At 40.8% G+C, this 9,637-nt stretch overlaps 1 non-coding gene across 1 annotated transcript; it reads left to right on the plus strand.

The window, feature by feature from the left end:
- The first annotated feature begins 4,609 nt into the window (after positions 1-4,609).
- LOC120587862 (5S ribosomal RNA) lies at positions 4,610-4,728 on the plus strand. The gene has a single exon (XR_005649087.1). It is a non-coding gene; the product is annotated as a 5S ribosomal RNA (ribosomal RNA).
- The last annotated feature ends 4,909 nt before the right edge of the window (positions 4,729-9,637 follow it).

Consider the following 9,637-nt stretch of genomic DNA (forward strand, 5'->3'; position numbering starts at 1 on the left):
TGATTGAGTTTCACAATGCTTTAACATTTATCTTTGAATATAAAGTCTTCCGATGTTGTTGGAACTTATTTCACACCTATAGAGGAAGTCCTGTTAGAGAGACCTGACACAGGAGTTGGTAAAGCTAACCAATTTCTCTATCTAGCCATGTTCACGTTTTTCTATACTAATTAAGTGGTAGTGAAGAGGAAAATGAAGAAAAATATAATTCAGAATGCTAACCAGCTCTCTGTTCTGCTTCTGTAAATATGCTTGCTGTATGCAGGAGCTCATGCAAGAGCTCCCTTGCTCTTTGCTCGACTTGTAAATGCAACCGTTTGTACCCCGAGAAGCTCTGCCTCTTGTAGCACCTTAGCAGCTCCCTGCTTCTTATAACAATTTGTAATCATCGGTAACCCATAACAACTCCTGCCCTTCCACCAATGTTACTACTTGAGACCGTAGCAACTCCCACCATTTGTAACTGTCTGAGTTCAAACTAACCAATCAGCCTGTGTAAAATCTCTGTATATAAGGAATGTTGCAACTGTGCTCTGGGCTCAGACTCTTCAGAGCACTAGCTCCTCTGGGACCATGCAATAAACTGAGTTCTCCTTTTCTTCGAGTTACTGCTTGATTTTTCATTGGACTGGGTTTGGGATTTTTCCACAACAGTAGGGTTTCAAAGTGTTTTACTAAGAGGGTAAAGGCTGCAGTCCCATTTAGGTAGAGAAAGAAATCGCCTGCTCTCAAGGTATGCAGAGTTCTGTAGGAGAAAAGAGCATTAAATATAAAAGGAAAGTTTGCCTCAGAAATACTGTAATGTAAATGATAAGTCTTTTTCTTAATGTGCTAAATTATGCCTTTTGTGAGTGTAGGGATCACATCTGTTTGTTGTCACTTGCACATCCAGAGCCTAGCACAGATTAGCTAGATTAAAAATTCCCAATAAATTCTTATTTAGCAATTAAATAAGAATCAATGCAAAGATGAACCATTTTCTGAGACCATTCTGTTGCTAATGTATAATTTTCATATCAAGTTCTTAAAATTATATTATCACAGAATTTAAGAATAGGAAAAAATTTAAGAATAGGAAAAAATAGATTTATCTAATCTATTTTATTTATTTTTCCAGGAAAGGAAAAGCAAGCCCAGAAAGGCTAAGTGATTTGCTTCGGGTCACACAGTTCACAAGAGGCATAGTTAGAGCTTGGAATACGTTTCCTGACTCTTCAGCACTGTCTTTTCTGCCTGTACCCCACACTACCTCACACGTGTATTAATAAAGAAACTCATCTTTGTCCTTATTATAATAGAATTGTTTAGGGTTTTCCCTCCATTGCTGCAGCTTTTCTCTTGGTTCTCATGGAAACTGTCTTGAAAGGTGTTCTGATTTTTTTCCCCTCCTAAATCTTTTGAAAGAAGATACAGTGGAAGTATGGATGAGGAGGAATTGGTAGTTCTGGTAAATTGGGTCAGTGCAGGTGTTAGAGTATATTATAAATTAAAAACATAAAAAAGTAGGACTCTTTGTAAGGCTGTTACATAATCTGAAATACTTGACCCCAAGATGAAGAGGGGAGCTCTTGGACATTGCCCTGAGGAAGTGCACCAGACTTGCCTATCTTCTCCTCCTTGCCTATGGCACAATCTCACTCTCAGCTCTGGAAGAGTGAACACCATGTGGCTGTACCCTCCTCGCCCCTTCCCCTCAGCAACAGCTGCGTCAGCCGGCCAGTGATGAGCCCTAGACCTGAGTCTGGCCAATTAAATTCTTCCTCCTGGGAAATTAGAATTTGGACCTGGAGATTGTGCCAGTACCTGTAGGTAGCCCAGTGACAGGTCCTGTAGGAAGAAAGGTACACTGGACCCTATGCTATGGCTGAGGAAGTAAAGAAGTTTGTTTGTGGAAGGCAGAGCAATAGCAAAGAAAAACAGAAAGGAAAGAGAGGGAGGGAGGGAGGCTGAGATGAGAGGCCTAATGACTCTGACATTCCTCAGGAACTATTTTTCCCACAATGAGTTTTCATGAAATTCCCCTGCATCTTTTCTATTAATCTTTGTATCTTGATATGATCGTAGTAAATTTTCGTTCTTTGCAAAGATATGTTCACTTCTGAGTTAGGAAAACCGATAGAGCAAATGTTGTTTTGCTTTTAAAGGGGCAGGTCAACTGGTAATGGAAAGGGAATACAACTTCGAGAATGAGGAAATAGCAGAGCAGGGACCCCACAAAAACAGAGACGGTGTCCAGAAACAACCAAAACGTCAGGAATGCCAGAGGGAGCAAGACTGGCGAAACAGAGGGGAGGTGGGTGACAGCGGCTGCCATCTAGATACCCCTTTGACTCCATGCCCAGCCAGCCTCATTTTCCAGCCCCAGGAGCCAATCAGCTGCTCCTCACCACTGCGCAGGGAGATCATCAAAGAGATTTAATAATGGTTGGCAAATGTCAAATTACATTGAATCTAAACCAAATTCCAGACATTTAGGGCTGTGTAGTCATTAACAATCAATTAGCGAACTTGCTTTTCAGTCAAAGCAGTTTTTATACCCTCTCCTTTCCATGACAAGGAAACACATGCCTTCCTTCTTTTTCCTCTCAGCAGCTGAGCAATGCATCACTCCATAAGCTTAGTCAGGGAAAGAACAATCTAGTCCCTGTTCTCATTGTGGTTTTATTTCCTCTTTTGCTCCCCCAACAGCACTTTTCAGGAGTGGAAGGAAATGTTAAGTGCTGTTTGTACATCCCGTCCTGCAAACATGAGCTAAGGAAAGAGAAATCAGTCATTTTCCTCTCTTTCTTGGGAATCATGAAGCAATAAAAAGTAAAAGGATGGAGAGAATCATCCTAAACCTTCTCTCTAGTTGGAAGCAAGAGCTTTGGGCTCCTGTACCTTGAGGAGTGATGCACACCAATTACACAAGGAGGGCGTTAGGTGAACTCATTTCACCTCTAATGGCCCATGTTCTGATGCAGCAGGATTACATTCCAGCAACAGAGCCGTAAACATTTACCACAAAACAAAACATCGCCCTATCGATTGCTAAGTATCTGCTTCATCCTTCCCTTTCCAAATTAGCTCAGATTTATGGCAATTCCCTTCCTGCTCCCTGAGCCAGCCACCTCATCTGCAGGTCAGAGGAAGGAGATAAGCAGGAATTTGTAGCAGAACATTTTCAGGAAAAGCTTTCACAATCATTTTGCAAATTCCTCTTTGCTCCTATTTTTCCCTGCTAGGTCTTCCACAGGCGTATTTTTAGAATAACTTTCTCAGAATATACAGAAGCCCATATTGTCCAACTGTGACATGGATTCCTTCCTCTAGTTTATTTGATAAAATCTGGACATTAAACTGGGCTTCGCTTAGAGGGCTTTGTCGACAGACTGCAGATGCATATGGGGTCCTCCAAGCTCTTAGTCCCACATAACTTTTGCTTCAAAGTCAAACTTCAGTGGCACAGAGGTAGAAGAGATGAAAGAGGCAAAGGTTTAAAGAAACAAGACTTGACACAGAGAGGTGTCGCTGGCATTTCAGGAGCCAAGGACAGGGTTCAGACCGCAGTCTTATTCCCCAAAAGGTGAGTTCTTCAGGCCCTGTAACAGGCTGGCATTCCTGTGTCCAGGTTAGGGCCTCTGCCAGAAATCACTTCGGCACAGGGCATAAGCTGCCAAGGCCAAATAAGAGGATTGAATGAAAACCAACAAAATAAAAACTCGCTGTCCCCAAAGAGTTACCATCAGAGATCTTTTCTAAAAAAAAAAAAAAGACCCCAGGAGGGTCCATGGTAGCACGCTTTCAGGAGGGAGTTCCTAGGGCTTTACCAGATGGGGACCTCCTTGGAAGTCACCCTGCAGTAACTGGTGGTAAGGTAGTTCTCGCTGTGACAGATCCCAAGCAAATGCAATCCGAGGAACAGACCTACTGCACTCTGAGCAGATCCTAAGTGCATATGAAAATGCATTATTTTTATAGAATAAAGACTAGAGAACACTTACTTACATTTTAAAATGTTGCTTTGCTTTGTATATGAGTCTTTCTCAGACTCTGAGGTGCTCTGAAAATAGCCCTGAGAGAATCTGTTAAAACGTAGATGTCTATCTAGTTCTTACTCCCAAAGAATGAGACTAAGAAAATTGCATTTTTAAAAAGAACTCGATTCTGATGCAGGTGGTCGTTGGTCCGTGCCCTGAGAAACACCGTGCACAGCTGGTTTCTGCATGCGTTTAAACAGAAGTCAGTTTCAATTTGGGGGATGATTATGTTGCATAAATCAAAACAAACCTATATCGTAACGGACAGGACTGTGAACAAAGGGAGAACATTTATATTTGAGATTTTATAATTCTGACTCTCTAAGAGCTACCAAACAGCTATTTTTTAATTATTATTTTATTATTGCTCATGTGTCTTGTTAAGAAGAATTCAAACGGATATGTGTGTGGCCGACACATCTTATACAGCACACGTATCCCAGTGACTGACCCACTACCTGGCATGTGACAGTGCTTAACAAATGAGGCTGTATTGGAATCTGGCAGTTTTCTGTTCCTAACTATATCTAAGGAAATCAGGAGAACAACTAAAGCCATGTTCTTAGTAGCACCATTTTAAATTATGCTGAGTCTACGGCCGTGCCACCCTGAATGTGCCCGATCCTGTCTGATCTCGGAAGTTAAGCAGGGTTGGGCCTGGTTAGTACTTGGATGGGAGACCACTTAGGAAGACCAGGCGCTGTAGGCATAAAAAGTAAAAAATAAGGGATTGTAAGCTGACAAGGTCCTTGCAATCTGTGAAGTCAACCAAGGGTTGCCTCGCCTAAAAACTAAAACAAATAAATAAGTAAATAAATAAATAAAGCTGAGAAATGGACACTCACTCTCTCTGCCGCCCACCCCCCCCTCCACCCCCCTGCTCTGCCCCTCCGTTCCCCTCACAATGGGAGTTAGTGATACCAGAAAGGTGCAGAGGAGGAAGAAGGTGCAGAGGAGGAAGAGGGAGGAAAGAGTTCCTGAGAGGCTGGGGGCCAGGTCAGTGGGTAACACCAGAGAGGGGAGTCCAAATGGGTTTTGGAGCCAGTGCCTCACAGTGATTTTTGCAGATACCAGGAGGTGAAGAAGAGGAAGAAAAGAAAGAGGGAAAAAGAGTAAATGGGAAGAAAAATGAAATCCAAAAAAATTATGATTGGGGACAGAAAGGTGTTAAGTTCCCAGAACCAAAGACAAGATTTAAATTTTGGCCCTTCATTAATATTGTCATCATATACTCTACATTAGAGTGTATTTAGATATTTCTAAGCAGGGGTGAAAAACGATTTTATAACAAATTTGACACTGAGTCAATTCATGTAAGGTTTCAAGTGGCAAAGCTTTTGGTCTTTGCCTCCATGAGTTTACCGGAGCATGTACATAAGATCAGGGTGTTTATTTCTTATTGACTGGGGTCTTTGACTAGCAATCCCATAATCCCATCCCATGTACTTCTTAGAACAGTCTACATGTTGTGGAGCTGCAGAAAATATATCATCATTGCTTTGGCTCCGATATTAGAGTCCACAAATGATCATCCTTTAAATACCCTGCAGTGACTCAAGTACATTCCTGTCTTGATGAAGGAATCGTGACTTTCTACTCGCAAGACCAGGCCTCCGGATGTTGTTTCAAAGAACAGAACCAAGCCCGGTAACCAGGAATCTGACATTATTTTCTAACTAGAGGCCACCTATACACTAGTAGCTGTTTTCTGTGATAAGCTCTGCAGACCTGGGTTTCTGTAGACTCTCATTTTGATCACACAGGAGACTTTGATGGGAATGAAATACTACTTCCGTTTCTTTATGAAGTCATTTGATACCCTGTGTCTCCGCAGTGATAGACAAAGAACTGCCTGCCTGGCTGCTTATCCTTCCCCATCTCTGAGTCCCAGAGTTGGCCACCTGCTTCTACATTTTTTTCCTATTCATAATCCCCATATCTCTCATTGCACTTAAAGCCACTTCTTGTGAAAGGATAGAATAAACTGATTCACATTAAGACACACATGACATATAAAAAATATAGAGTTAGCTCTTTCTGGATAGCTGTAGTTTAAAAATAGGGAAGGCTTTAGGCAAAAAATAAATATTTAAGAGAAGACTATCAAATGCCTAAAAGCTGATAGAGAAACATTTGGGGGTGGGGGCTGAGTTGTGTGCACGTATAGGTGGTGGCCTGGAGATGCCAGGAAACATGCCATGAAGGCAAATATATTTTTCAAAGCTGTGTTTTATAGCATATAAAGTGTTTTCATAGCATTGACTGTGGACTGGGGGACATGAGGAAAGAGTGACTTCCTTGATGCAGTCAACACCTGATGGTTAGAATAATGGCATGACCTGGCCATAAGCCCATCCACTGAGAGTGCCTTTCCCTGAGGGAAGATGGGTGTTCGAAGGATGGGAAAGCCAGGCAGAGAATGCATGCTCGCTTCACTTATGGCCACATTATCTTCTTCCTCCTAAGAGACCTCTGGGTCCTTAAGTAACTTCCCAGTCATCAAATCAGTCTTTATTAAATTTTCACATGCACTTAGTTTTAGATTCAATTTGAAATGTGCTCCAAGGAGCATCACGTGGACTAAATAATTAGCTAAAGAGAAATGGTACAGAATAGATTTTAGACGATGGCACAGAACAGTGCCTCTCCAGTACCACCAATAGTAATTGAGTCTTTTAATGTAACACAAAAATGAACATTTTAATTTTGAGCTATACACTTATTTTCATTTGTATTTAAAAGGAAAATAGTTAAATCAGTGGTTTCAGGAATATTCTTGCTTAGGACAAAGCTAACACGGGCATTTAATTTTTTAAAAAGTGGGTCAATTTAAAGAAATATATTAAGAAAGTGATAGTGCAAGGATATTGCGAGAATCTTGAAGGTCACACTCAAGTGACTAAAGTTTAAGAAACAAACACTGCCAAGACTAGCAGAGCATTCATTACTGTATATCAATAATGCCGAGTTGACTCCTGTTCTGCAAAGGATGTGCTGTATGACCTTGGGCAAGTTGCAACCTCTCTGAGCCTCAGTTTACTCAAGTATAACAGTGGCATTTAAGGAGATTTCCAAGATCCCTTCCAATTCTAGCATATGATGATTTACCTATATTATAGCTTACTTTCTGTGACTATTTGGGAGGAAATAGGGGAATTAAATCGGTTGCCAATGGTAATGTTATGGCTAGACACACATAAGCATCGAGTTAGCCCCTGGTTACCCAGAAACAGTGAGGGGTAGAGGAAAGTATGCTAGAGGGAGAGTTAGGGGACCTATGTGCCGGCGCTACCACTTATTGTGTCCCTTGGGCCTTCACAAAGTCACGTGCCCTCTTTGAAGCCCAGCTCCTCCATTTGTGAGGGCAAAGGGTTCATAGTGGTGAATGATACCTATCACATTACTATTCATTCTTGTTGGGCAGCTCAAATGCAGTGTATGTGAAGTGAAAAATTCTATACAAACATAAACTTTGTTCTTCCATGCTCTTGTATCATTTCATTATTTTTAAATGGAGTATGGTGGTACATATAACTATATTATGATCAGGCAGAAATTTAAAAATAGTACTAGTTTATGTTCGAGACAATCAATATTGCTAATATTTAATAGCTCAGATAAAATGTTTAATGTTGGAGCAAGAATGGTGAATTGGCATGGATAACCCAGAAAACCATCGCCTACCAGTCACGTCAAAATCTCGTTTTGGTTAAAAGTTTTAACCATCTCCTCTTCCAAACCTATCATTGTAAGTGGAAGATAAGCTAGATATATGAAATTATTTATCAATTCCACTGAGCTCTGCTTTTTATGAGATTCCTTTCCATTAGCCCAGAATTCCCAGTTGGATATGCAACCTCAGATTATTGCTGTCACAAGGTTTATGCATGTTATTCCCCTAGGATGTCCAGGTTACACTTTCAGATTATTGTCTGTCGAATTCGAATTATAGTTATTTTTGTACTGTTACCAAGCTTGACTCTCTCATTTAGTATTTGACAAGGAGATAAATATTGCTAGAAGGTGACATAAAGAACTTGTAATTTCCAAATAGCCATAGCACAGCAGAGAGAGTCACTCACTATGAAGTGTGGAGTCATTTAGTGTGAGGTCAAGCATTACCCCCACTTGGGAGTCATCCTTGAATTTATATTATGTTGCAAAAATGGATGCTCAGAAAGGTTATGAAGTGGGTAATGTGTTTTTAGATATATTTTAAGCAAAAGTTATGTTTCTAAATATGAAAGCTTCAGTCTAGAATATTCGCTTATGTAAACCATCTCGTTTCCTTATGCCAAAGAGATTAGACTTACCACCAGCTCCTCCTAAGATTTCAGCACAGCGTAGGTTGTCCCTCATCTTAAATGTCCATTTGATACCCTAAGTAATACTGCAAAGCTGTCTCATCCTTCCTCATGCAAAGAAATTTTTAGGCAAAAAACTTTGGTTATGAGATAGTTAAATTACTCATCTAGTCAGGGATCAACCAGATCACCAGGGACCAGAAGGTCGTCGGGCTGCAGATCCCATGGCCAGTGCTTTTCTCACTAGATGCCATGGTTTCTCATCAGTCAGCTTTGGGTTGCTCTGTTGCCCAGCTCACTTGCCTGCTTGAAGATGTGGCAACTGATACAATTTCCAAAAACATTTCCCTGACTCTTGCAGTATCTATCGTTCTCTTCACCTCAAGTTTTATTAGGGTGAGAACACAATCACTCAGTGTCCCTGCCAAACCCACTGTGACACTCCTTACACCTGCTTTCCTGTTCAGAACACGTCTGTGCATATGGAGCCAGTTCAGTCACTACAGCCACGGTCTTCAATGTGAAAATTTATTGTAAAGTTTCTGGTCAGATTCATTTGATGGGGGATAGAAGTGATTCACTAGTGTTTGTTTCCGGAAGTCCAAAGTATGAAAAAAGAAAGCTTGAGCAGTAACTGTGTCCCATGTTAAGTAATAGATGTGTTTATTCTTTCTAGTTAATGATACTATTCTTGAGGAATCGTCCTGCAAGAGATGCTGAGATAGTAACACCAGTTAAAACTCTCTACCTTCCTCTTTACTTTGATGTTCTTTCCTGGAAGTTGTATGTGAAAGAGACTTTAGTCAGTGTTCTTTTCAGTTCAGAGAATTTTCCCCAGGCCTTTCATTTCTCTCTTCTTGGTGTTTGAGGCAGCTTTATTTTTATTTTTATATTTGCACCTAAATTCTTATACCACATAGAGCCACCCAAATTCCTCTGCCCCTGGTTAGCCAGCTCTTCTCCACTTTGTCCTGTAAACTGATTCCTCCCACCTCTCACCTAAATTATTCCTTCTCACCTTGGCCCTTCTTCTCTCCTCCACAAACTGCATCAATTTATCCTTTCCAAATATGCTCCTATTTAACACAATCCCAGAACAAATTCCTTCTAGCACCAAATAAACTGCTTTCAATAAGCCTCTCTAACCCCCTAAACAAATAACATCTCAAAACTCACTTCGTTCTAAAATATTGCTTTTCATAACCTCCAACCATTTGCTGCTTTCTACCCCCTCAAAGAAATAAACCGTCTTCAGTATTCCCTCTTATTTGGGCACTGAGCTACCTCATTGAAATCATAAAACAAACACACACA

This window comes from Pteropus medius, unplaced genomic scaffold, assembly GCF_902729225.1.
Source record: "Pteropus medius unplaced genomic scaffold, Ma_sr-lr_union100, whole genome shotgun sequence".
In the NCBI taxonomy this organism is placed as follows: Eukaryota; Metazoa; Chordata; class Mammalia; order Chiroptera; family Pteropodidae; genus Pteropus; species Pteropus medius.